Raw genomic sequence first — 25,609 nt, 5'->3', positions numbered from 1 at the left:
TCCCCACAGAGCTTGCATTCTATGGGGGGCACGGGGTAGGAAGGATCAAAGTGCCCTGGGTTGTTCTAAGTGCTAATGGGGAAGAGCAGGGAAATAAGATGGAACAGGAGTAATAGCTAGTGTCCAGGGGGACATAGGAGAGATGTCATGGCTGGAGTCATGAGAGTGGATGGGGGCAGGGACAAAGTTGAAGCCCGGGATCAACACTCACTGGCCACTGCGACACACAGAGAAGCTACAGTCCAGGTGGGCACACAGGGAAATGGGTGACAATGACAGCTAAGTGGCCAAGAACTGTGCCTGAAGCATCCTGACATCTTCTACCTTCTCCCAAGGTCTCTCCGTGTGACTTCTGGGGGGCCACCCTCAGCTGCCATCCTGTTCACAGCCCATTTCCTGTGCTGATTCTCCTTGCTCGTCTCATAAACAGCAGCAGCCCGGGGCTCATCCTGGTCTCTCCCGTCCTCACCTTTACCCACTCCCACGATGCTCCCATCCTGCCCATCACTTCAATCACACTAGGGTACAGACTAAGGTGACGATATAATCTGTTGTCAAAATGGGGACACCTCTGAGCCTGGACAGGGGGATGCAGATGATAAGTCAAACCTGTCTTGGGCACATGAGAACGTATGGTTGCTTGACTCTGTGTACAAATGCCTGTTGGTTTCGTACTGCTGAGGAGAGCTCCTCGTCTTCCTGAATCGGCTGCCTGAGCCTCTGTGGTTCTCCACTCAGATATCTACGTGATATTTCAGGCCAAACCACAGCCATTACATCTCCTCCAGAATTGTTCCTCTTACCATCTTCAGTATCTCAACCCATGACTACTTCAGTCAGGCAGTGGCCAGGGCCTGGAGCCTACACTGACCTGTCAATGAAGTCTTCCACCTCCACCTGCAGAATACACCTGCAGTCTGACCACTCATGACTTCCACCCCCTCACCACACTGGCCTGGGCTGCCACCATCTCCGTCCCAGATGACCAAAACAGCCTTCCTCCTGGTTTCCCTGCTCTGGATCTTGCTCCTTGAGTCTACTTTCCAGGAAGCAGCCAGGGGCGGCTGGGTGGCAGAGTCAGTTAAGCATCTGACTTCCACTTAGGTCATCATCTTACGGTTTGTGAGTTCCAGTTCTTATTCAAATGATAATGTGGAGCCTGCTTGGGATTCTCTCTCTCCCTCTCTCTGTCCCTCTCCCATTAGTGCATGCTCAATCTCTCTCTCTGTCTCTCTCTTTCTCTCTCTGAAATAAACATAAAAAAAGCAGCCAGAGCGAACCACCTCAGAGCTAAGTAAGGTCATGCCACTCCTGTCCCCAGCTCTCAGATGCTTCTTCATCCCCCACGGAGGAGGAGCTGAAGCCCATGCCTTGGCCACACCCAATCTAAAGTCTGATGCTTTCAACTCGGTAATTTATTTCTGCTTTTTTCTTTTTCATCCGTATAAGCAGCATTCACGGTGGATTTCAGAATACTTAAATTCCAGCCATATCTTATTGCAAATCAAAAGGAACCCAGGCCAGCAAGAATTGATAGTGATTAATCCCAAAGCAGGCCAGATATCAATTAGTGTACCCCAGCTGTGGTAAAAAGCACCTCAGACTTGGGGACTTCAACACAGACATGATCTGTCCCAATTCTGGAGGCTGGGAAGTCTGAGATCAGGCACCAGCATGATCAAGTTCTAGTGAGAGCCCTCTTCCTGGCTTGCAGACAGCCCTCTACCTGCTGTGACCTCACATGGCAGAGAAAGAGAGAGAGAGGGAGAGAGAGAGAGAGAGAGAGAGAGAGAGAGAGAGAGAGAGAGAGAGCGCGCTCTGGTGTCTCTTCCTCTTTTAAAGAGCACCTGCTCTACCAGATTGGGACTTCACCCTAATGATCTCATTTGACCTAATCATCTGTGTAAAGGCTTTATCTACAAATAGTCACTTGGAGGAGGTTAAAGCTTCAACATATGAATTTCGGGAGAGGTATGATTCAGTTCATAGCAATAGATAGAAGTGTCCACTTGCATATCCTCTTATGCTCCCCACTGCAATCATCAAACGCTTTCAGTTGTGGCCCTCAGGCCTCTTCTTTCCCCCAGTTCTTCCCTGAAGATTTTACTCAGCCCTGGAGACTATTAACCAGCCCAGTCTCCTCCTCCCATCCCCCATCCCCCTTGATTGTGTTTCTTCAACTCCCTGGACACAACAATGAGCAAACAGGGAAGGGATGTGGATAGCAGTGGGCGGAGAAAGGCTCACTCCCAAACATGGTGGGAGCAGGTGCAACAGCTAGGCCTTGCCCAAAAAGTGATGTCAAAAGAAGAAATAAAGCAAAAGCAACAAAAAAATCAGGGTTTATCTTCTTTGAAATAGTAGGTACTGTGTTTGCCACAAAATCATCAAGATAAATCAGAATTAGTGGACTTGTAGCTAGTCAACTATAAAAAAACAAAACCAAAAACAAAACCATTTCAAGTCCCAAGAAAACAAAAACTAAACAACCAAAAAAACCCCCCAAATTGTATCAAACATTTTATCTTTTTGGCCTTGTAATTGTGGCTCTTTGCTCCTTGGGGGAAATGTTTTCTTCACCTTTCAGAAATAATTATAGAAGCTTAGTAAATTCCAGAGGATATAAGCTCAGGGAGAAAGAAGAAAGGTCATGGATATTTACACTTTAGACTGAAAAAGGCTTGGGTAAGCCATGTTTTAGGAGTTCATGACACCCATCAGCTTTTATAAAATATTCTTTTAACTGACTGACACTGTTATCCCCAGGAAGGATGTTAGTGATGCTGAAACCAGACAACCACAGGGTGTAGTATTCTATGAAGCAGTAGGAAATGAAAGGCCAACAGCAAAAACTTGAAGGATTGTAAGAATAAAGTCAACCCTTGGAGACCAGATCTGTTTTCCTAATGTCTACATTAGTTTGCAAGGGCTGCCAGAACAAAATACCACAGGCTGGGCGGCTTAACCAACAGACACTTGTTTTCTCATAGTTTTGAAGACTGGAAGTCCAAGATCAAGGTGTCAGCAAGGTTGGTTTCTTCTGAGACCCCTTTCCTTGGCTTGCAGATGGTTGACTTCTTGCTGTGTCCTCACATGGTCCTTCTGTGCAAGCACGTCCCTGGTGTCTCCCTTGTGTCCAAATATCCTCTTATAAAGGTGCTAGTCATATTGGATTAGGACCCATCTAATGGGTTAGTTAACATACAGTGTATATTAATTTTAAGAGTAGAACCAAGTGATTCAACACTTACACGTAACACCCAGTGCTCATCTCAACAAGTGCCCTCCTTAATGCTCTTAGTGCCTTCCACCCACCTCCCCTCCAGCAACCCTGTTTGGTCTCTGCATTTATGGTTTATCTTGCTCTCTGTTTTTATCTTACTTGTCCTTCCCTTCTCCTATGTTCATCTGTTTTGTCTTGAATTCTACCTATCAGTGAAATCACATGGTATCTGTCTTTCTCTGCCTGACTTCTTTCGCTTCTCATAATACACTTTAGTACTACTCACATTGTCGCAAATGGCTAGACTTTATTTCTTAGAGAAGTTTTAGGTTTGTAGCAAGATTGAGTAGAAGGTACAGAAGTTTCCTATCTTCCCCCTGTACCCACACATGTAGAGCCACTGCAAACACCCTCACCAGAGTGGTTCATCTGCTGCACATGACAAACCTACACTGAGACCCCTTCACTGCCCCAAGTCACAGTTTACATTAGGGATCATTCTTGCTTATGTACAATCTGTGGGTTTGGACAAATATATAATTCCATGTATTCACCATTATAGTATTTAACAAAATAGTTTCACTGCCCTAGAAATACTGGTTTTTAAAGGACCAAAGAAGGCATACTTAATAGGGAGGCTTAACAGGGTTGAGTATTGATACACCCTCCCACTAGAAAGAGACGTTAGGGTTGGTATGGTCCAGAGAATCATGTATCCCCTTATAAAGCTCCCTTTTACAAGTGGATCTGACTGGCTCCAGGGCCCCATCAAGATGATGGCTGTGGCCTCGGCTCACAGAGCACTAAGGACAGCCACTCGTGGTCGGCACTCAGATGTGCACATTGTCAAGGTGTGACTGTTGCGTATTTCCTAGGTGCTAGGAATCAACACTGACTTAGGTCACCCAAGTGAATAGGATTTACATTTTTTTTAAATCAATTATGATAAGAATCAGGCTTTCACAAGTAAAGTCCTGCATTTAATATTTATAGACTAACGAACCACGAGTAAATTTCATACTTGCAAATTATTACTTTTTCGTCTTTGTTACACAGGTTTACCTACAATCTTAACTAACAACAATCAACGTCCCTGCCACTGTGCTATCTGCATGTCAAAATGCATCTTTGCTGAATTCTTTTACTCCTAACTCAGAAAACCACATTAAATCTGGCCCCAGTATAGTACTTCCTCTTCCTCACATCTTTTCAAGATTAAAGAGTGACCAACAAATGCCCTAGAGAGGATCCAGCAAGCCAGCTTGATTTAATCCTCAAAATCTAGTCTTTTTTTTAAATTTTGCAATAGATTTTATTTTTTTTTAATTTTTTAAAAATAATTTGTCAAATTGGTTTCCATACAACACCCAGTGCTCTTCCCCATAAGTGCCCTCTTCCATCACCACCACTTCTTTTCCCCCCTCCCCCTTTCCCTTCAACCTTCAGTTCATTTTCAGCATTCAATAGTCTTAAAATCTTCCCCAAATGCTATCACCTTTACTACTGTCATTTGCTCTTTACTATGGCCCTCATTTTTAACCATATTTACTTGAGAAATTCTGAACGATTTTTAACCCCACTGCTTAATCCAGTAGTTAACTTGTAGATGAATCCTGTCTTTTTAGTAAGGTATGAACTTTGTTCTCCTCCTGCACCGGAACTGTAATAGCCTGTCCGTGCCTTGCATACAAATAAAGAAACTCGTTATTGCCTTTGGTATAAAGAGTGTAAGTAAACCGAAGAGGAGTACCAATTTCCTGCCACTATAAACCCAGGAGAAAGAAAAAAGGAAGGAGGAAATCAACAAATTTGGAATTCAAAATAAGGATGTCAATTTAAAGAAATACATCTTAGGTTATTTAGTAATTTCTACAGACAATAGAAAACAGTCAAATCACATATAAAAGCTTCAGTGCTGACTAATTCCTTCCTTACTCCCTCCTTTCCTGTCTTCTTTCTTTCCTCCTTCTCTCCCTTCCTTTATTTCCAAAGAGTGATAGTTGGGGAGGGGCAAAGGGAGAGAGAGAGAATCTCACAAGAGAATCCCAAGCAGGCTCCACACTCAACATGGAGCCCTGTGCTGGACTAGATCTTATGACCCTAGGATCATGACCTCAGTCGAAAATCAAGAGTCAGACGCTCAACCAACTGAGCCACCCAGGTGCCCCAGTACTGACTTGATTTATATAAAACTAAGGACAATGAATCCCTCAGACTAAACTGGCCATTCCACAACACTGGCCTCAGGCATCTCTTCACCTCCTCCTACTGGTAGGAAATTGTGTTCCTTGTCCAATTCCTTGCAGTGAAGTTTTGGGAATACAGGGTAATAGAATGCTTCACCATTAAACTGTTCCTCTGATGTGGGGAATAAGCCTTCACCTTGGGTTAACAAGGCATAAAGAAACAGAAAGCCACAGGATGTATGCATCCAAGATTAGGTAAAACAGATTAGGTAAACGGGGCAAAGGCCCTCAGTATAGGACAAAGATACAGGAATGGAAAAGCCTCTGAAGAATGCATCAAAAATGAGGTAAATAAGATTCGGTATTCAGGATGGAAACACCCCCCAAATTTAGTACGACAGCAGAGAGCTGCTTTCACAGGAGGGAAGGACCAAAATAGGTAAACAGGTAAACAGGGCTAGAGGCCCAGTGGGGCCAAGTTGCCCAGAGCCGAGCTCCTTAGCAAAAGAAAGGTGCCTTGTTGACCCTGAGGCTGCATGCTGTCTGACCTCCTAGGCTAGCTAAGGTAAACAAAGAATCCTGCTGTAAACAACCATCTGCCCAGCACCAAGACTGTGTTTTGTATTGACCCAAACCCCTAAAACCTCATGAGATCTTCAAAGCTCCCTTTCCCCACACCCATGAGTTAATGTTCACCGTTTCATGTCTCTTTGTGCACGTCCATCACGCTGTAAGCCATCTGATCCCAATAAAAATGGAGCAAGGACCCTTACTTGGGGCTCCTGTCTCCTCCTGGACATTAGCCTCTCTCTGATTTTAATCCTGCATTTCGCTCTCTTCCTGGATAAGAGAGACTCCAGACCCAGGGTCTACGACACTCTAACATGGAGGGGGTCACTGCAGAGAAAACCCTGCAGGCTCCCCCCCACATAGCAGAGCTCAGCACCAAGCTTCAGCCTCCCCTCTTCTCCCCTATGAGCCTCCTCAGTGGGGGAGGCGCTCCCGTGCTGTGGGAAGTCTCCGGTCCACGGACAGCATGTAGTGCATGGTCTGTCCTTCGGACTGTTTGAAGGTATGAAGTAGTACAGGGCCGTTAGCATGGAGTGCCCAGTGTGGGCCGCAGGGGTGTGGGCTGAGGGTGGTACAGGTCACAGGGGTGTGGCTGTGAGGTCACACAGGGCAAGTCTCACTCTCAGACTCCAGCTGACTGGCACACATGTGCTCTTGGTGAGGGGGTGGGGAGGACAGCAGAAACCAGAACTGGGTTACCTTTGTGTCACAAGCATCTGTGGACTGACAAAGACTCTACTCTCCTTGATGGAACTTGAAGGCAGGCTTCTCTTAGCCCTTTCTCAGGGAAACCGTCACCTTGCCCTTGTCCTGGCCAAGTCCAGGATTGGCAAGAAGCCTTCTGTCAGTTTGGAGAGAATGCCCCACCATCAGATACGGATCACATCTGATCATATTTCTCAGCCCCACTTGCTCCCATGTGATACAGGAGCATGTGAGCCCCGGAACAAGAATCTTGCCAAGGCAGTTTGGCAGGAAGGCCCCCTACTCTCGGTGGGTCCTCTTAGTGGTCTGCTGCCCACTGGCCTCCTCAGGCCCAACCCCCACTAGTCTGGGCTGTGCTCTAGGACTGAGCCCGGTTCCACTCCCAGGGTTCTCTTCCCCTCCTACAATCGTTTCTGGATAAAATCTAACTTTTTTGTTTTATTTGGAGTCCAGCTCTGGTTCTCTGACAGATCCCAGTCTAAAAGTCATCCTGAAAAAGCGTGGAGGCAGGCCTAAGCTCAGGGTACCTCTGGCTCCCACCATATGCACCATACCTCCTCCTGCGTCCACCCACCCCATCAGGGACGGATGCCTTCCACCTGGTGGTCCTGCAGTTCCAGACACCAGTCCACTATCTTCTCTGAACTTCACAGTATTACTTTAAGAAAGGAATTTTGGGGGCATCTGGATGGCTCAGTCAGTTAAGTGTCTGACTTCAGTTCAGGTCATGATCTCACAGTTAGTGGGTTTGAGCCCCGCGTTGGGCTCTGTGCTGACAGCTCACAGCCTGGAACCTGCTTCCAATTCTGTGTCTCCCTCTCTCTCTGTGCCACCCTGGGTTGTGCTCTGGGTCTCTGTCTCTCAAAAATGAATAAATGCTAAAAACATTTTTTAATAAAAAATTTTTACTACTCACACCGGTGTTTCATTTTGTTTGTAACACATGTGGCTGGAAGGAAAAAATCAAACTGTGCTTAAACACAAAAACCGAGGTGTAATGTGGCTGTTGGTATGCATGGATTAAATCAGAAGATGCTATTTGAGAAGTAGCTTGTAAGAATGACAATCGGAAAGCCGCCTAATGTGTAATAATTTTTTTAGTCTGATTCTTCCATTAAGTGAAATCCTCGTTGTTTCGAAGACTCTTCTAGCATGCTCTTTCCCCTTCAAATACATTCTTATGAGTGTCATTATTTAATTTTAGGGCAATTTGTGTTGACCATCCCTGACTTTCAGGAAACACTGCAAGGCAGGCACTTAAGAGCATTAAGGAAGAACGCACTGCACGTCCTGTGTGCAGCATACGCTCAACAACCTGCTTTGGGTTTCAAAGAAGAGTTTTTTGAAGTGAAGACACTAGTCTGACAGCCAAAGTGTACTTGTTGGAAGAAAAGCTCTGATGGGGGGTAGGAGAGTGGAAAGAAGACTTTTGGAATGATAAAGAGAAACGTGGCTTTGCAAATCGAACGTAAGCCTGGTTTAGAGAAGTTACCGAGAGTCTTAGGCGTGAAAGGAATGCCAGATGTAATTCCCTCTGGACCAGGGAGAAGAGTTCTGGAAGAAAACCTGAGGAGAATCCCAGGAGTCCATGAATGCTAGTGTGAGGTGTTCATCTATACCGTCTGCCCCTGTAAGTTTAGGAACCTAAAAAGTGGGTGGCTTTCCCATCGTCCCTGCAGAGAGCGGGTAGGTGGCCATTCTGCACCAAGCTGGCCTGACAGCAAGAGAGCTCCCACCCCTGCACCATCTCCTTCCTCCCCTTCCAACCTGAGTCGTCCCGAGCTTCTGTGAGCCCTGGGGCCTTGCCTGCTCCCCACAGGAGTGAAGGATGTAGCTGAGGATTGAGAGCAGGGTAGATTTCTGGGAGTGCACAGGGGAGACCTGCACATACGTGTTAAACACAAGGTGGTTTTAAAAACCATTAAGGCTAGGGGCGCCTGGGCAGCTCAGTCGGTTGAGTGGCTGACTTCAGCTCAGGTCGTGATCTAGCAGTTTGCGAGTTTGAGCCCCGTGTTGGGCTCTGTGTTGACAGCTTGGGGCCTGGAGCCTGTGAATTGTTGATAAATGAGGATGCCACATCTTGAAGGCAAAAGTAATATTACAAATGAAAGAGGCAAAGTGTTGAAAAAAATAGTGCTATGCTTGCAAGTGATATTCATGTAAAAAAAATAAAGTTAGATCCCTACCTTACACTATACCCAACAGTAAGTAAGCAATACATTAGAGAACAAATCTTAAGGGTTAAATCTTAAATTTTCCAATAATAAAGGAGAATGATACTATGAATTGAGCATAGGGCATGATTTCTTAGAAAGCATATATAAAGGACAAAATTTGGATACGCTGAAATTTAAAAGTTAAAAAAAACCAATATAACGAGATGCATCACAGATTGGAAGAATATGTTGGAATCTAGATAACATCAATAATGTATACATATCTTCTCCGTATATTAATAATGGCTTTCATTTATTGAGTCAACCCCATTTGAGTACTCTATATATATTAATTTATTAAGAAAATACAACTCTAACAAAGCACATAACTGTATTAGTCTTATTTTGAAGATCAAATGAATCTACTGATAATAAAGATTACATTTGAGCACGGCAAATGACTAGTTCATGTGGGTCTTCACCAGGTGGCCTGATTCTGGAGTCCTCACAAGTAACCGCGGTACAATGGAAGAGGCTACAACCAGGCAGTTCACAGACAACTAACACTTCTGGACACGTGCCAGATTTCAGCGATAAGGTGAAACAACAGGCCCATCAAGGTGGCAAAAATCTTAAAGGCTGACAATAGCAGGAGTTGGCCGTAAACTGACGGCGGGAGTGAAAATTGGCACAACTATTGTAGACAACAAATAAAAGGTAACTCTTAAATTGGAAGATGCACACCCATCTGGCCCAGCAATTAAAATGTCCCACGTTCGTCCAAGGACACACGTGGAGGACAGTCATGATGTGCTAAAAATCCACTGAGATGAGCATGGAGACCATCTAAATATCTATCAAAAAAACAGGTAAGTGCGCCGTGGTCTATGCATGCAATGGGACACTACAAAGCAGAAAGATGCATGAAATATGCATACACATCCATGTGGATAAATCTCAGTAACAATGTTGAATCAAAAAAGTAAGTTTCAGGGGGATCTATATCTACAACTATATCTATTTCTATGTAATACAGTGTTGTTATGGTTAATTTCATTTGTCAACTTGGCTAAACCAGGATATTCAAAGATTCGGTCAAACATTATTCTAGATACTTCTGTGAAAGTATTCTTTTTTTAAGTAAGATTAACATTTAAGTCAGTGACAGTGAGAAAAGCAGGCTCTTCTTCATAATGTGGGTGGGGCTCGTCTAATCAGTAGAAAGCCGGAGTTAAAAAGACTGACTTTGGGAAGAAGAGGGAATCTTGTTGGCAGATTGCCTTCGGACTGCCTTGCAAATCTCTCCTGGGTCTCCCGCCTACAAAATCTCCAGGCTGACCCGGCACATTTTGGTCTTGCTGCAGAAGATGTTTAAAACAGACAAAGCAATATACGGGCACACACAGGTGTGAATGACATGCCCAGATCTGTGAATGACGGGTGTCCTGCTTAACCACGAGTGTGCACAGAGACAGTGCTGTAAGGAAGGGCTTTTTTTTTTTTTAAATCCATATTAACATGAAAAAAGCGCTGGGGGTCAGACTTAGTTCTGAGAACTCCATTAAAAGTGAGTTTCATTTTCTAAGAAAGTGCATACGCTTCCTCTTCTAGCATAAGATGAGTCGATTTTCCTCAATTATAATCTGAATCACTGGCGCAGTTCTGAAGACTATATCCAAGTGTTGTATCCGAAGAAAAACTCCACATCAGTCAGTTGATACAATAAATGCAAATTACCCATTTTCCCAGGCTGTCGTTTTTTTAGTTTTATTTTGTAACAGAAAATAATTTATATTCTGATGTGTATTAAAATTTACAATGTGTTTTTTCATTATGAGTTAGAGAAAAATATGCTGCACTGATTTCTGGACCATGTCAGGCGTCATTCAGGTGTGACATATAATGCAATGCCTTCGCCGTTATTATGCTCTTGTAGGCATATCCATGACTGCAGGTGACTTCTCTCTTTTTGCATAAAATATCACACCAATATTTTAAGGTGCTGTGGCATGGGGGCCGTGCCTGTTGTGTATTTAAAGTCCTATGAGATCAGGATCCCAAAAGAAACACAAACCCCCAATGACACTGATATATTCAAAATCATCCACATCCATGTTCTTCTTTCCGTACAGAAACAGCTCCTAAAATATTTTCTAGTGTGCCTTCAAGTAATTTCTTTAAAGATGACTTGGGAAAAAACAATTGCTAATTAATTTTAACACCATGTCAATTATGTTAATAAAATTCTAATTAAAATCCTTGTGATGTAGATCAGTCTTTCTTTGTGTGTTGTGTGTTAATTATTATATAGGCTAGCAGCCATCAGATACTTAGTAACGTAACTATGAACCCAGGCAGCGGGCTTGGCTGGGTGCCAGTTTTGACACCCTTAGTTCTGCCTGACAGAAGCACTGGACACATTAATGGAGACACAGTAGTATTTAAGGTACTATAGGGGTAACTGATGCTCAGTATGGAAATGAAACAGCCAGAAAGCAGAATGGCAAGGTTAAGAACTAGCTTTTATAAAGGGGACACGGAACAACGGATAGGGCAGTTTGGACACTATCCTATTTCGGGTCGATTACACGGGATTGCACAATGAAAACGAATATAAAACTTCGGCAGCGTCTACGCTGTCAGCTAGAAGGGCTACCTGGGGGATATCAAGGATGCTGTGATTTCAGCGGCTGCTGAAAGTGGAGAAGTCCCTGTTCCCCGCCTGGCCCTGTGCCGGGGTCTGGGGACACCGCGCACTAAGGCACAGACCCTTCCTTCCAGCGGGGGGAGGGGGGGGTGGCAGAGACAGCAAGGCAGAGATGGCCCTGGGTCGCAGAGAAGTTAACACCTGCCTTCAGGCTCCTAACTTGTCATCTTCATGGTGCAGGAAGGAACCAGAACGAGAAGAAGAAATGGCCCCTCAGAGAGAGAACCCTTATTTCGGCGATCGGGGATCCGGATGGAAGGCAAACTGCTTCTTTGTGCACCCACCACAGAAATCAGCGCGACAAGACATCGGCTTGTCAGGAGCCCCAGGAAAGACGGAGGTTAACTGGGGGCACACCCCCCACCCCGCTTCTCCGTCATATGCATACAATCAGTGACTCAATCCAGGTCGAGAAAACCGGGCTCTGGAAACATTCCACGTGGCACCCATCTGCTTATAAATCTGAAAGGTCTGTCATTGGATTCTGCACCTCTGAATTGCACCAAGGGAAGAAGAAAACGTGTAAACCTAGCAGGTTCTAAGACACTAAATCTTCCTACATGTATGAAAACACTCCCTTCCGAAGGAGACACGACTGAGAGGCGTGTGCTCTACAGAAGCCCATCTGAGTGGGGGCCCCTCCTGTCCCCCCCCCCCGCCCCCCGCGCTTCATCCCACCTGCCAGCAGCACATATAACTTCCAGGCTGCCTTCACGACCGGATTCCCAAAGTGATCAGTTACGAGAAGCTGGGGATGTAAATGAACCTTTATGTTCCGCATTTTTCAAAGAAAAAATAAATAATTCAAATGAGATAGAAAGAATGGCTTTTCTGTGTAGAAAACAAATAATTCTCACTTGTAAATACAGTTTTCTATTCTACAAAACAAGGGGACTCAAGGGAGTAGCAGATAAATTAGTCTAACAGAAAAAGAATACGCCAAAATTTTTTTTTGAAGCGAAATGCTGTGGTGGTGGCAGGATGGGGTGGGGGAAGGAAGAGGCTTGTGTTTAGAACTCAGGATCCTGATTCCACTCGGGCTGCTATCACTTCATGAGGCGGAAAGCACCCAAGTCCCGACTGTGTGATGGACATGATGGGTGCCATAGAGGGCATAACAAGCATTTTGGTGTCACATGGCTACCTCAAATTTCAGCCTCCGCAACAGGTGTGGGTTCCCTGTGGGCTCAGATGACCTCTTGAGTTGCTGCCAGGATCTTTCTGCCCAGGGCGCCAAAACCATGCCAGTGCACCTGGCTACAAGGACACAGAGTCCGGAAGTTCAGGAAGTTAATGCTCCCCAGGCAATGTGAAGCCACAGGAAGCTGGTGGTAAACTGATATGGCCCTGCCCCCTCCCCCGCCCACTGGGGCAGGCGCTGCTCCTACTGCTGAGAACAAAGAGCACATCAAGCCCTCAGGCCACACCATCAGCAGTGACCTTGACGGCGGACCCTTAGACTATTCTTCCATCGCCCTTGTCTCACTCTCCCTGCTTTCTGGAATCACCTCCAAAATCCACAACCTGCACCCAAATCCTTGTCTCTGGTTCTGCTATCAGGGGTCCAGACTTTGGGCAGAGCTGGGGAAGAGAGAACGCCAAGGAATTGCAAGGCTGCTTGGTGAGGGCAGGGTGGTCACAGAAGACAAGAAAGAACAGGCCCAGCTTGGGAAGCAGGGTGAGGAGGGGGCTGGAGATGAACAAGGGCCGGTGAGGGGAGGAGATGCCAGCCTGAAGGTGGTCAGATTCACTGCGGGCGGAACAACATCAGCCTGGGCTCCCGGGAAGCCTTGCGTTTCCCCAGGAGCTGAGTGGTCAGCTGGCCACAAGCCCGCTGTGACTCTGGCCACAGCCCCTGGCCACCATTTTATTCCCCACCACTTTTTCCTTGCAACCTTTGGTAAAAAATACAGTTTGCGTAGCACCCGGAGAACATTCACGTGTACGCATCTACGCAGGTACACCAATGTTGACTAGATCGTGACTGGACATCTCAAAGTAGAAAAAGGTTGTAAAATTTCATTCTTCCTACATGAGATGCAATGTGACATCACCATTCTGCCACATTCTTTCTCTCTCAACACTACGTTCTACAAAACTCGCTGCACACACAACCCTTACTTAACAGTTTGCAGTTTAAAAATCACTAGGCTCGACTAGTCTTCATGGGAATTTGAAGAACCCATACCTCCTCTCTGCGTCTCCATGCTGCTCTCGGTACAGGAACGGAGGGGAGATGAATGAATGACAGTGAAAGTCCTCCCGCCTCCCAGAGACTTTTATGATTCTGGGTCAAATTCATGATGAAATGTCAGATCATAGACTCCATAGTCCATTACTGTTAGTAGTTAACAGAAGACAATAAAAATAATTTGTGTGTCATGTTTTTTTTTTCAGAAGATGTTTACTTACTAAGATGTTGTATATCCTTTCAGTAATATTATACTTCCACATTTAGAACTGGAATATAAATTAAACGTCATTGAAGAGTTGCAAAGATACAGCTTTCATTCCATTTCTTTATCTCTTACGTACCGAGGCTTTTTGTCCCCGTTCAGACCGTAAGTTCTGCTTCGGGCACCACATTCTCCTCGCTCTATTGCCCTGAAAGTAACCACATGTCTTTGTACTCAATGGCCCCTTGTAGAGCTAAGGACAATCCACCGGTCTCAGCCCCAAACTGTTCCCCTTGACTGCAAGCCTGGGCAGCCTGTCTCCCCAGAGGCCGTGTCCCCACCACTGTCCTCACATCACCAGCACGACCTCAGTAGATCCTCATGCTGTCATTTCTTTATGCGGCTCTGACACTTCAAGATGAAACCTGTTTTATTCTTCTTAGTACCCAGAGCACCTACGCAGTACTTGACACAATCCTGCAAGGGACCATCAGATGTCCACGATAGGTACAAAACATATTCTGTCTACGTTCACTACGATGGTTGTGGGCGCCTATACCGCGACCTCAGGCTCTGATGCTACTTCTCAATGAAAGAGCAGCTGTTTAGTAGCACAAATGAAAACATTGCACATGTTGCAATTAGACTGCATATGGGGTCTTGCCCTATCAAATTAAATCTGGCCAGAAGAATGACAGTGGAGGACTCGGGAAGTGATCCATCGTGTACTCACAATGGAGCAATTCCTCACCATCAAGGCAGTGCTCTGCAGGAGTAGGGATGCGTTCTCCCGCAGATCAAATCCTCGGCGTTCTCTCGTGTCAGTCAAAACCCTTTAGATGCAAGTGACAACAATACAAGAGGGAGGAATGAACAGCAACGGCGGCCCCACCACAGCCCACGGGTACGTGTAAGCTACGGAGGAGGAAGGAGCCCCAGCCTTCCTCTCTCCTGGGCTTGTCTCTGCTTCTCTCATCTCTTCCAAGGCCACTGTCGGCTCCCGCGCCTCGCCCTTCCCCACCAGAGATAAGTGTAGAGCATCCTCTTAGATTCCAAGCCTCTTAGGGCTCTCAGGGCCTCCACCCAGGGCAGGTGCCCAAACCTGATGCAGTCGCTGTCACCAGAGTGCGGGACACTCTGATGGGTCACCTTTGGAAGATAACCAGGACCATGTGACCTCAGAAAGCGGCCACTCCTATTTAAAGTGCATGGATGGAAAGGGAGGCCTGGGTGGTTCAGTTTGTTAAGCGGCCAACTACGGCTCAGGTCATGATCTCATGGTTCGTGGGTTCAAGTCCTGCGTCGGGCTCTGGGCTGACAGCCCAGAGCTTGGAGCCTGCTTCTCATTCCCTGTCTCCCTCTCTCTCGGCCCTGCCCCTGCTTGTGCCCTGTCTCTCTCTCTCTCAAAAATAAATAAGTATAAAATAAATAAATAAACTGCATAGAGAAGAGTAAGGAGAAATGTTATTTTCCAGAAGGAAAGGAGATACTTTGGACACATAAACTGAGGGATGTCTACTGCAAGGTTCTAGAGAATATCTCCATTTACACAGGGTTTCATAATATTAACTTGTAGCAGTTTCCCCCATTCAGAAGCAATGTTTCATTGTTGCTATGTAAGTATCTTTAAGTAATTTAAATTTGCATCCTGTTTTTTGAACTATGTGTGTGTGTGTGTGTATGTGTCTACTTGTATATGTGTACTCATACATGTAGTATATATAACATATATATAGTATAGTATAACTAAATATGTGTGTGTATATGTGTGTGTGTATGTATGTGTGTCACACACATATACATACATATGTCACACACATATACACACACACACACACATACAGTAAAAACCTTGGTTTGCAAGTAACTTCTGAGAGTGTTCTGCAAGAGGAGCAAACATTTCTAATATAATTTTAACTTGATAAATGAGTGATGTCTTGCCATATGAGTCACGTTACACCAAACATCACATGATCATAGCTAAGCCAATGGTATTTCTCTGTCCATCTGTCTGTCTTCTCGCTGTGGGATTGTGGGCGATTGTCTCCCATGCACAAATGCTTGGTCTCAGGCTATGGTGTTTGGCAGAAATTGGTGATTTTTCAGAATGTTGGAAGGTGCCCATGGCTGGCACCAGTGTATTTTTTGTCACCTCCAAGCATCTATGGACAGTCCTTTGCTTTTCCAGACAAGAGTGAGCTTAGGAACGTTTTGCTTCATTCTAGGTCATTGGATAGGTTCCTTCTTAAAGCTGCATGAAAAGAAAAAGATTTCATTGAACCAACAGATAGCAGTGATTCCGTCAGTGATAGAGAAAGTTATCCTACACATTACCTCTCCTTTCTCGTCTTCTCACACCTGCCACGAAGGTTTTCAACGGTGAGTGCAGGTTAATTTATTTTTCTTGATATTTCATGTATTATTTTGTATTATATTACAGTAATCATTTTTATATGAATATTTTTGGGTTGTGGAATGAATCATCTGAGTTTCCATTCTTATGGGGATATACAATGCTTTGGATTACAATCATGTTTCCAGAATGAATTATGTTCGCAAGTTTTACTGTATATATATTTTATCTTCTATTTAAAATAAGTTCTACACCCAGCATGGGGCTTGAACTCACAGTCACAACCCAGAGATCAAGAATTGCATGTTCTACCGACTGAGCTGGCTGGGTGCCCCTGGGTCTTAAACTATATTTTAAGCTATACGAGGACAAACTAGGTTTTTATTATGCAGAGCTAGGTATGAGCGATGTAACAGGGAGCTCATTTCACAAGAAGAGCCATACTGATCACACACGTGATTGTATCTTCTCAGCACTTCCGACGTGCGGCGCACAGAGAGACACTGCATTCTGCACTCACCTTCCATTTCAACAATAAAAATAATTGCTTGTCTTTCGCCATTTCTATTTCACCATGTTTTGATTCCTTTAAATAACTATCACTTTTATACTGAGAATGTTTGATCTATATATGAATGACCTCATGTGAATAAATACGCTAATTTCATGGTGTCAGATGAAGAAATAATCTCAAATGCAACGATCTTTAACTTCAGATAGGGCTCTGAGAAAACCATAAAAGAATCACATAAAGGGTCTATTTCATCGAGAACATCTGTTTTACCATTGTCAGTCCTTCTACCTGATTTCTGAAGGGGACCTGGTGCTTTGGTCTGAGCCTCATGCTCAGATCCCCCTTTAACATTAAGAGATGAATCAAAATCTGAGACTTTTCAAAAAGGTCCTTATGGTTTGTAACAGAAGGCAACCTTGGTTGTTTCTTCAACATAATATAGCAAAGCAGGATACACGGGGCCCCTAACAAGGGATACGGGACGGCAGCTGGTTTCGTGGGGTTTAATTAAACTGTTGATTTTAGCAGAATCCTAGGGAATTAACGTCTCACCTACAGAGGAGTCATGACAGATGAAGCTACTGGGGAGAGAGAAGCAGGACACTTGCAGAGAAGCTAAGAGACAGTAGTCGGGTGTTAACCGTGTGCAGGGCATGGCAGTGGTTCCCGGCTGGTGTCAAGTGGCCCCCGGCACGGCGTCACTGCTCTGAGCCAGCTTCACCTCGGGATTCCGCCACTGACACCCGCTGCCAACCGTGACAAGCCGTCCAACCCGAGAGCCATGTCTTCCCACCAATCATTTCCCCTCTGAATTCTGCCCCCGCCCCTTTTTCAGTCATACCAGACTTTCCCACTGTCCTAGGCTATACACGCTGTAGTGAATTGTGACAGTCCTCTCTGTTGTGTTTATATACCGTCGTGATTTCCCCCACCGAGCTTTCTCCTGTGCACCGGCCCCAAGGTTTAGCCTTCCTGTGGTGAAGCTCATCATCGCGTGCATTCCCTGCCACTTCGCTCCAGAGGTGTTTCCAGATCCGTCTTCCTAAAGCTCAGCCTTGCACCCGGTGTTCAGCTCAAAGCCCCCAGTAGCTTCCCACTGCCCCAGGAAAAACAAATATTCAACTTTAAAAAAGCCTGGTCCCCCTCCACCTGGTTGCAAGCTGTCTCTCCAGCTGCATCTCCGGAATTCCCTCGTGGCTGCTGTCACACCGGCGTATTCATTTTTCTCCAAAAACGTCTCTAGTTTTATGACTTGTCAGCTTGCCAAACCTCCTAAACAGCTGATGCCCTGGAACAAAAGCGACCTGAAAACCTGGTACGCAACAGTCAGTTGATAAATGTCCGCGGGAGGTATGAGGACACGTGTATGTAACATCCAGGCGAAACATTTATTTTCTGATGATTTTGGCAAAACTGTTTCTTAAGCTCACGTTACTCCCCAGGTCTGAGTTTGCAATTGCTATCTAATATGCCAACCGGATATAACAAATGTCCCTAGTTAAAAGAAAAGCCACACCCTGACTTCTCCTCCCCGACACTCCCGGCACAGACCCTGCTCCTCGTCTTCATTTTCCATCTCCGTTCATGGTGGCATGACTCATCTGCCTGGTCGTCAAAACCTGAAACCTGAGAATTAGTTCCAACGTCTCCTATGCACCATTTATTTGCATTGCAATATAACAACAAAACAATGGCAAAATCTCCCATTTATGGAGGCTGAGGTGGATCATTCCAAAATGGTTATGTTTAAGTCCCGACTCCCAACAGGGACCTTGCAAAGAATAGTTAACATGAGGTCATTCTGGAGTAAGGCAGGCCCCCTCTCCCAGCATGACTGGCTGGGGTCCTTATAATAATGGTTGGTCCTTTATACAGAAGTAAAGGGACATCATGTCTGTAACTTCCTTAAATACCTTCTAAGACATAGGAGAAACTCAAGGGATGTGCTAAATAGAGTTCATGTCTACTGTGAGGCGTGCTGGCCATTAAGAAAGTAAGAAGAGCCTAAAAAATAATGGGGCGGTTATGCACAGATACACATTTGGGGAGAATTCCTGGGGTTTGCTGCCACGAGCTAAGGGGCCACCAGGAGCTACCTGAGACACCCACAGCAGACCCTCCCTGAGTACCTTCAGTTGGCCTTGCCAAAGCCTTGGCTGCAGACTTCTAGCCTCCAAAACGGAGAGACATTATGTTTCTGTTGGACAAGGGCACTCAGTCCGTGGTCTTTAGCTGGGCTCTGGAAGCCCCAGCAAACAAATGCACTACGTACTGGCCAAGGGGCTAAAACCCTTTTCAGACCTATACTGAGTTAACGCATGCAGTAGCCACGGAGTCATCTAGAGTTAGGGGTCATACAGGTTTGACCCCATTTTATTTTTATTTACTTAGATTTATTTGACGTTTCTTTATTTTTTAGAGAGAGAGAGAGAGAGACAGAGACAGAGAACAAAGGAAGAGGAGCAGAGAGAGAGGGAGACCCAGAATCTGAAGACGGCACCAGGCTCCACAGTGTCAGCGCAGAGCCCAATGCGGGGCTCCAACTCACAAACTGTGAGATCGTGACCTGAGCCAAAGTCAGACGCTTAACCGACTGAGTCATCTAGGGGCCCCAGACACTACCCCATTTGAAAGCTATGAAAACAAAGCCTTAAAAAATTAAGTAGTTCGTGCAGGGTCACCCAGATAATAAACAGGAGCACAAGCCAAAATGGGTGGGATTCCAAAATTCAAGTTCATAACCACTCTCCTCCTGTCGTCTGGAGGGCCTGTCCTGACTGATGCCTTCCCGGGCAGGGACAAGGTTATGCAGGGGCTCTCACGCGATTCCAGTGTGCTGTGCCTTAGAGTTTAAGACATTCATTAACGCACTCCATGGGAAGAGAAACTTGAATAAAATAACTCATTTTCTTTTAGACAAGACCATGTTTACAAAAAGTCCCAGAGGACCTTATTTTTATCTAATTTATCAGATGTGTTATTTAAAATAAAATGACTCATAAACCAATCTAACATGCCTGGCTGCACATTCTGTAGTATTTATTTTATAATGCAAACAAACGATTACTATTGCTCAAAGAAATTAAAATTGTAGCATCACACAGTGCACACATAAAAATTAAATTCTGAAAACATTTCAAAGTTTGTATTTATTCTTAATAAGTAGTGTGTAACTGAGTGAAAAAGCAACCAGCAGCTCAAACATTTCCTTGCTATTTATAGAGAGGAATGATGTAAACTGAACACAGAACATAACCGATGTTTTCTTGAAGCATTAAGCATAGGTACGCACTATTCGAAGAAATGTGTGCTGTTTCTAAAAAAAAAAAAAAAGAGTATTTCCCAGGGCAGCATTGTAAGCTGCGCTATAAAATTCTCCCTGTACCCAAAATAGTCAGCACAGACCAGGCTAATCCAATGAAGCAGTTCTTAAAGTTTGGTCCAGGAATCCCAAGACTCCTTCCAGCATCGACACGGTTACTTTTATAATGATATTAAAATGTTATCTGCCCGTTCAATTTTGTTGACATTTGCACTGAGGCTGTGGAATCAGTGGGGCTAAAACTGCTGGTGTCTCAGCAGGAATCAAGAGAGGGAGACCAAACTGCTCTTGTGGCCATGACATTCTTCACCGTCACACACTCACAGTTTAAAAAGAAAAAAAAAAAGGCCAGTTTCAATTAAGAATGTCCTTGACACAGCAGTAAAAATTATTAATTTTATCAAATCTTGACCCTTGATTGCACGTCTTTGTAATATTATGGGTGATAAAATGGAAAACACACATAAGGTCCTTTCATCTTCCAGGGCCTGTCCTGGAAAAAGCACTTCCGTGTGCGCTGAGTTGTGAAATGAACTGGCCTCCTTTTTCATGGGGCACTAATTTTAGTTGAAAGACTGACAGACAAACTACAGTCACTTAGTCTTGGTATCTGCAGGCATTCTCTTACGGACAACAAGGGACAGAGTGAGCTCACTTTAAGTAAAATCACTGGCAGTATTTGTTGCCAGTGATAAAGCGTCAACTTTCATGAAAACAGTAGAAGATGGGAAAATTCGAATTTAAAAATCTCTCAGTACTTGAAGATGTCCTGATGAGATTGTTGGCAATGCTAACACACATGACTATACAACGAATGTAAAAATATATCATGTAATGACATATATCACCATTTAGAGTCTCTGCATAATTATGCAAGTAGATGCCAACAGCACACAAGGGTAAAAGATCTTTCAAAGCATTTAAAATGTATTCAGGATGGAGCAAGGAATTGTAAGCAACATGGTACAAAAAGTTCATTGCTAAAATGTTAAGTTGTTTATTTCAACCAAACTTTATTTATTTATTTACTTTTGAGAAAGAGAGAGAGAGAGATAAACCTAGTGCAAGAAAGAAAGGGACAGAAAGGGAGGGAGACACAGAATCCGAAGCAGGCTCCAGGCTCTGAGCTGTCAGCACAGACCCAACATGGGGCTCAAACTCATGAACCGTGAGATCATGACTTGAGCCGAAGCTGGACACTTAACTGACTAGGCCACCTAGGTGCCCCTCAACTAAACTTTAAGAAACTACAACTTAAAGAGTTTTGTTTGATTTAAAAGAATACCCACAATTATCTAAAGAGCTATGAAAATACTTCTCCATTTTCCAATTATGTATCTGTGTGAGGCCAGATTTTCATCCTATACATCAAACGAAATATTTTACAACATGCTGAACAAAGAAGCAGATATGAGAATGTCATTGTCTTCCATTAAGCTAGATACTCAAGATTTGCAAAATTATAAAAGAATGCTGTATTTGGAAAGGGTAGTTATTTTATTTTTATTATTGTAATTGAAGTATTACAATATTTCATTAGTTTCAGTTGTGCGAGCTAGTGATCCAGTAAGTTGATACTTCATCCAATGCTATGCTCACAAGTGTAGCTACCATCAAAATAGTTATTATTATTTATTACTATTTTTTAAAGTTTATTTATTTATTTTGAGAGAGACAGAGACAGCATGAATGGGGGAGGGGCAGAGAGAGAGGGAGGCAGAGAATCCCAAGCAAGCTCCTTACCATCAGCATGGAGCCTGATGTGGGGTTTGAACCTGTGAGATCATGACCTGAGCTGAAACCAAAAGGTGGACATTTAACCAACTGAGCCACCCAGGAGCCCCCAAAATAGTTATTTTAAATGAAAGATTTATATCAATATGTAATGGGTTTGTTAGTATGACTTCAAAAGTAATTATTTCTTTTTAAGTTAATGTTTTTTGAGGGAGGGAGGGGGGAATAGGGAGACAGAGAGAGAGAGAGAGAGAATGAGCAGGGGAGGGGCAGAGAGAAAGGGAGAGGTAAAATCCCAAGCAGGCTCCTTGCTATCAGCACAGAGCCTGACACAGGGCTCGATCTCATGACCTGAACCAATAGCAACAGATGGATGCATAACCGATTGAGCCACCCAGGTGACCCATGATTTTAAAAGTAATTCTTAATGAATATATTAAATATTTAAGCACATTTCGGTTTTAATCTCTGTTACAGTAAATATAAATAGATGTAACACACTCAGAAGCTCTCAGTCCTCCTGTAACAGCTAAGCATGTGATGGGAGGGCAGGGGACCATCGGGTCTGAGACCCTGCCCCAAGAGGATCTGAGTGGGAGGGGCGGGGATGAGGCGGTGACGGACCAGAGTGGCCCTGGGTTTGGATTTTATCCCAGGAAACTTATTTATTCCACCTTCCACCATCTAACAAACTTCCCAAGGATCCTTCCCAAGGCTTTTTGTTATTCTCACCTCAAAATTCATAGTGATAATTGAGAAGAAATGAAAATTCCATGGTCCTAATGTTAAAATACCAATTAGCACCTGACACACCGGACAGGTTAAGTAAAAAAGCACAGCAGCAGTGAACACAGCCCTACAAGGTCCCCTTCCGATTTTCTCCAGATGACGCCACATTTTGAAGGTAGCAAATTTTACATAAGGAACTATAAACTACTGTAACTGCATCCAGTCATGGAAACTTCATGCCTTGCCACAAGCATGGCAATTTGTCAATGATGATAAAACCCTCAGGAAACGGATGGCTGTCTTTTATTTCACAATTAGATGCTAAAGCTTGGCAATTAATGGGTGAGTCTGGAAAGTAAAATTCCTTGTCTCCTCAACTCTTCATGCTTTGCTTTCAAAAGGGTCTAAATAACTGGATTATTTCCCATTTAGTTATGTCTCTCATCAAGCTAGTCCTATGAATTCTATGATCCTGGTTTCTGGCAGTCATATCTACAAATGCATTTCTGAAAAGGAACTTTTCAACTGCTTATGCATTATTGGCACCGTCAAGTGCCACCGTCAGAGAAGATGTGCTTCAGGGCAGAGGCTCTAACCTTGAACCCAAACTCCACAGTCTGGATGATGCTTAGCAGCTTATATATGTCTCTGTGCCTCAGACTTCTCAGCTGTGAAATGGTATACCGCACTGTGTTTAGCGAGAATGAAAACGAGTTTATTTGGTGAACACTCTAGACCAGGGTTTGATCGCTGACTGTAATACACTTGGCAAATGTATTTCCTTGGGGCATCTTCGCATGACCAGTGCAGAGAAATTCTTGTGGTACAAATACAAAAATGCTCACCCAGGATACAGGATCTGAGGGGAGTCTCTTCACGAGTGGTTTCATTAGTGAACAAAACCACAGCGATGCACGTAAGCCGGCTCCCGGTCAACTCTAGATTGTCTTTCTACTTCTCTTTTCTTAACTTACCAACAGGTGAACCTTGAGCAATGTTGGAGCTACGGTGCCAACCTCTCCTCAGTTGAAAATTCACGCATAAATTTATTTAACTACTATTGTTGACCAGAAGCCTTACTGACCATATAAACAACCGATTAACACATATTTTGTATGTTACATGCATCATGTACTATATATTCTTACAATAAAGGAAGCTAGAGAAAATGTTATTAAAGAAAAATCATAAGGAAAATGCATTTACAGTCCTGTACTGTGTTTATTGAAAAAAGTCTGCCTATCATTGGACTCGCACAGCTCAAGCCATGTGGTTCAAGGTCAACGTGTATTTTCTTTATTTACCAGTTACTAGGGTTTGGACTTTTCTGCACCATTTTGTCTAAATGTACCATTTCGATGTTCAATGTGGGAGAGCTTTGCTCCCCAAAGTGTATGTGTCATTTGCAAGTCTATTCCAAGCTCTTTTCATATATTTGATTTCAATGAGCTAAGACCTCCGTACTGTCACCCCCATTTTGCAGTTGAAGAAAACGAGGCTCAGCACGGTAAAGTCACAAAGCTTGAAGTTGAACGTTTTTATTCCCAATTCTACAGAGGCCAAGGAATTGTGTCCACTGTGCATCTGAAATTCAGTTCTGAGTGGACATCTGGGACTTTACCTGGCAGCCTTAGCCCTGCCCCACGCTCTGCTCGGCCTCTGCCCCGCTCCCTGCCCTGCTCCCTGCCCCGCGCTCTGCTCTCCTGAGCAGCCCCACCTCCTGCCCCATCGCCCCAAGGGGTCAGTCCTGCAGATGGAGAGTAGCAAAGGATGGCGTCCGCAGCACAGTCTTCCCTTGCGGCCAGAGAGAACAGAAGATGCAGGTGGGGCAGGGGGAGAAAACAAAGAGAGGACCTCACATCTCAGCTCTTGGGCCTCCTACTCCTGCCCCTCTGTCATGTGTCCGGCCAACAGAACCAGGTGAGACTGGAGTAGCCAGAACGATCTGGCAGAGACACGCAATGGATTCCTAGGTGTGTGGTCCCAAGCCTACCTGGGGACCGTGGACCAAGAAGGGTTCGGATCTTTGAGAAATTAAACACAAACCACCATGAATGGCTTGCTTTTAAAGGAATTCCTCCAATGTTATGATCGTTCCCTCTTTTTGCTCTCCTTCCACACCTCAAAAATATATATATTTTTTGTTATTATTGTATTTTTTTTTATTTTTGAGAGACAGAGAGAGACAGCGTGAGCAGGGGAGGGTCAGAGAGAGAGGGAGACACAGAATCTGAAACAGGCTCCAGGCTCTGAGCTAGCTGTCAGCACAGAGCCCGACGCGGGGCTTGAACCCACGAACCGTAAGATCATGACCTGAGCTGAAGCCAGACGCTCAACCAACTGAGCCACCCAGGTACCCCCAAAAAATATAAAGCACAAGATTTTTTCTGAAGCTTCACTGAGACAGAAGAAATCCTAAACCTTCACTCTTTGCTCAGCACGACAATAAAGGACAGTCTGCAGGCACACTGTACATATTTTATATTAAAATGTACAATTTTTCACAAAACTTGTGTAAAACATACTTTTTTTTTATATTAGGGGGTAGTGTTAGAAGCACTACCCTCTTAGGCCTCCCTCGGACGCTGGGGGAAGAAAGCAAGGATCCTGCTCTTTGGAGACTCAACTGTCCTGGATTTTCTCATCATCTCTCTATGGAAACGACACTGCTCCCGGAACACGCTGACCTGTAACTGACCTGTTGTGCTCCACTCTGCCTTGGTTCCAACTTGAATGACTGAACGTGTCCTCGGACAAACTGGTCACATCAGAGGAGGGCAGGAAATATCCTCAGCAGGAGTGTGGGAGCCGTGTCCTTACGGCACCCAGAGCGGACACTTGAACGGGAATCTGATCATTGTTGAATCTGAAATTGACACTAAATTTGCTTCCCTACCCTTGTGTGCCTGGCTTTTTGCTCTGTAATTAGTTGGCATTTGTTTTTTGTGATTTGGAAAGAAAAAAACATTTCCCTGAAGGCTGGCCGGTCTCCTCTGTCCTGAGGGGTGAAGGGA

General features: G+C 44.5%; 1 protein-coding gene and 1 long non-coding RNA gene across 3 annotated transcripts in view; both read right to left on the bottom strand.

Annotated features, from left to right (window-relative positions):
• The window catches only part of LOC115293284 (catenin delta-2), a 356,183-nt gene that overhangs the window by 285,480 nt on the left and 45,094 nt on the right, over positions 1–25,609 (bottom strand). The gene's annotated exons all lie outside the window — the stretch shown is intronic.
• On the bottom strand, positions 2,897–6,498 carry LOC115293286. The gene is made up of 2 exons (XR_003909471.1): positions 6,106–6,498; positions 2,897–3,184 (listed from the first exon to the last, which is right to left on the bottom strand). It is a non-coding gene; the product is annotated as an uncharacterized LOC115293286 (long non-coding RNA).

The sequence above is a fragment of the Suricata suricatta genome, chromosome 6, assembly GCF_006229205.1.
Source record: "Suricata suricatta isolate VVHF042 chromosome 6, meerkat_22Aug2017_6uvM2_HiC, whole genome shotgun sequence".
Lineage (NCBI taxonomy): Eukaryota > Metazoa > Chordata > Mammalia > Carnivora > Herpestidae > Suricata > Suricata suricatta.
This window is presented reverse-complemented; position numbering and strand designations above follow the sequence as displayed.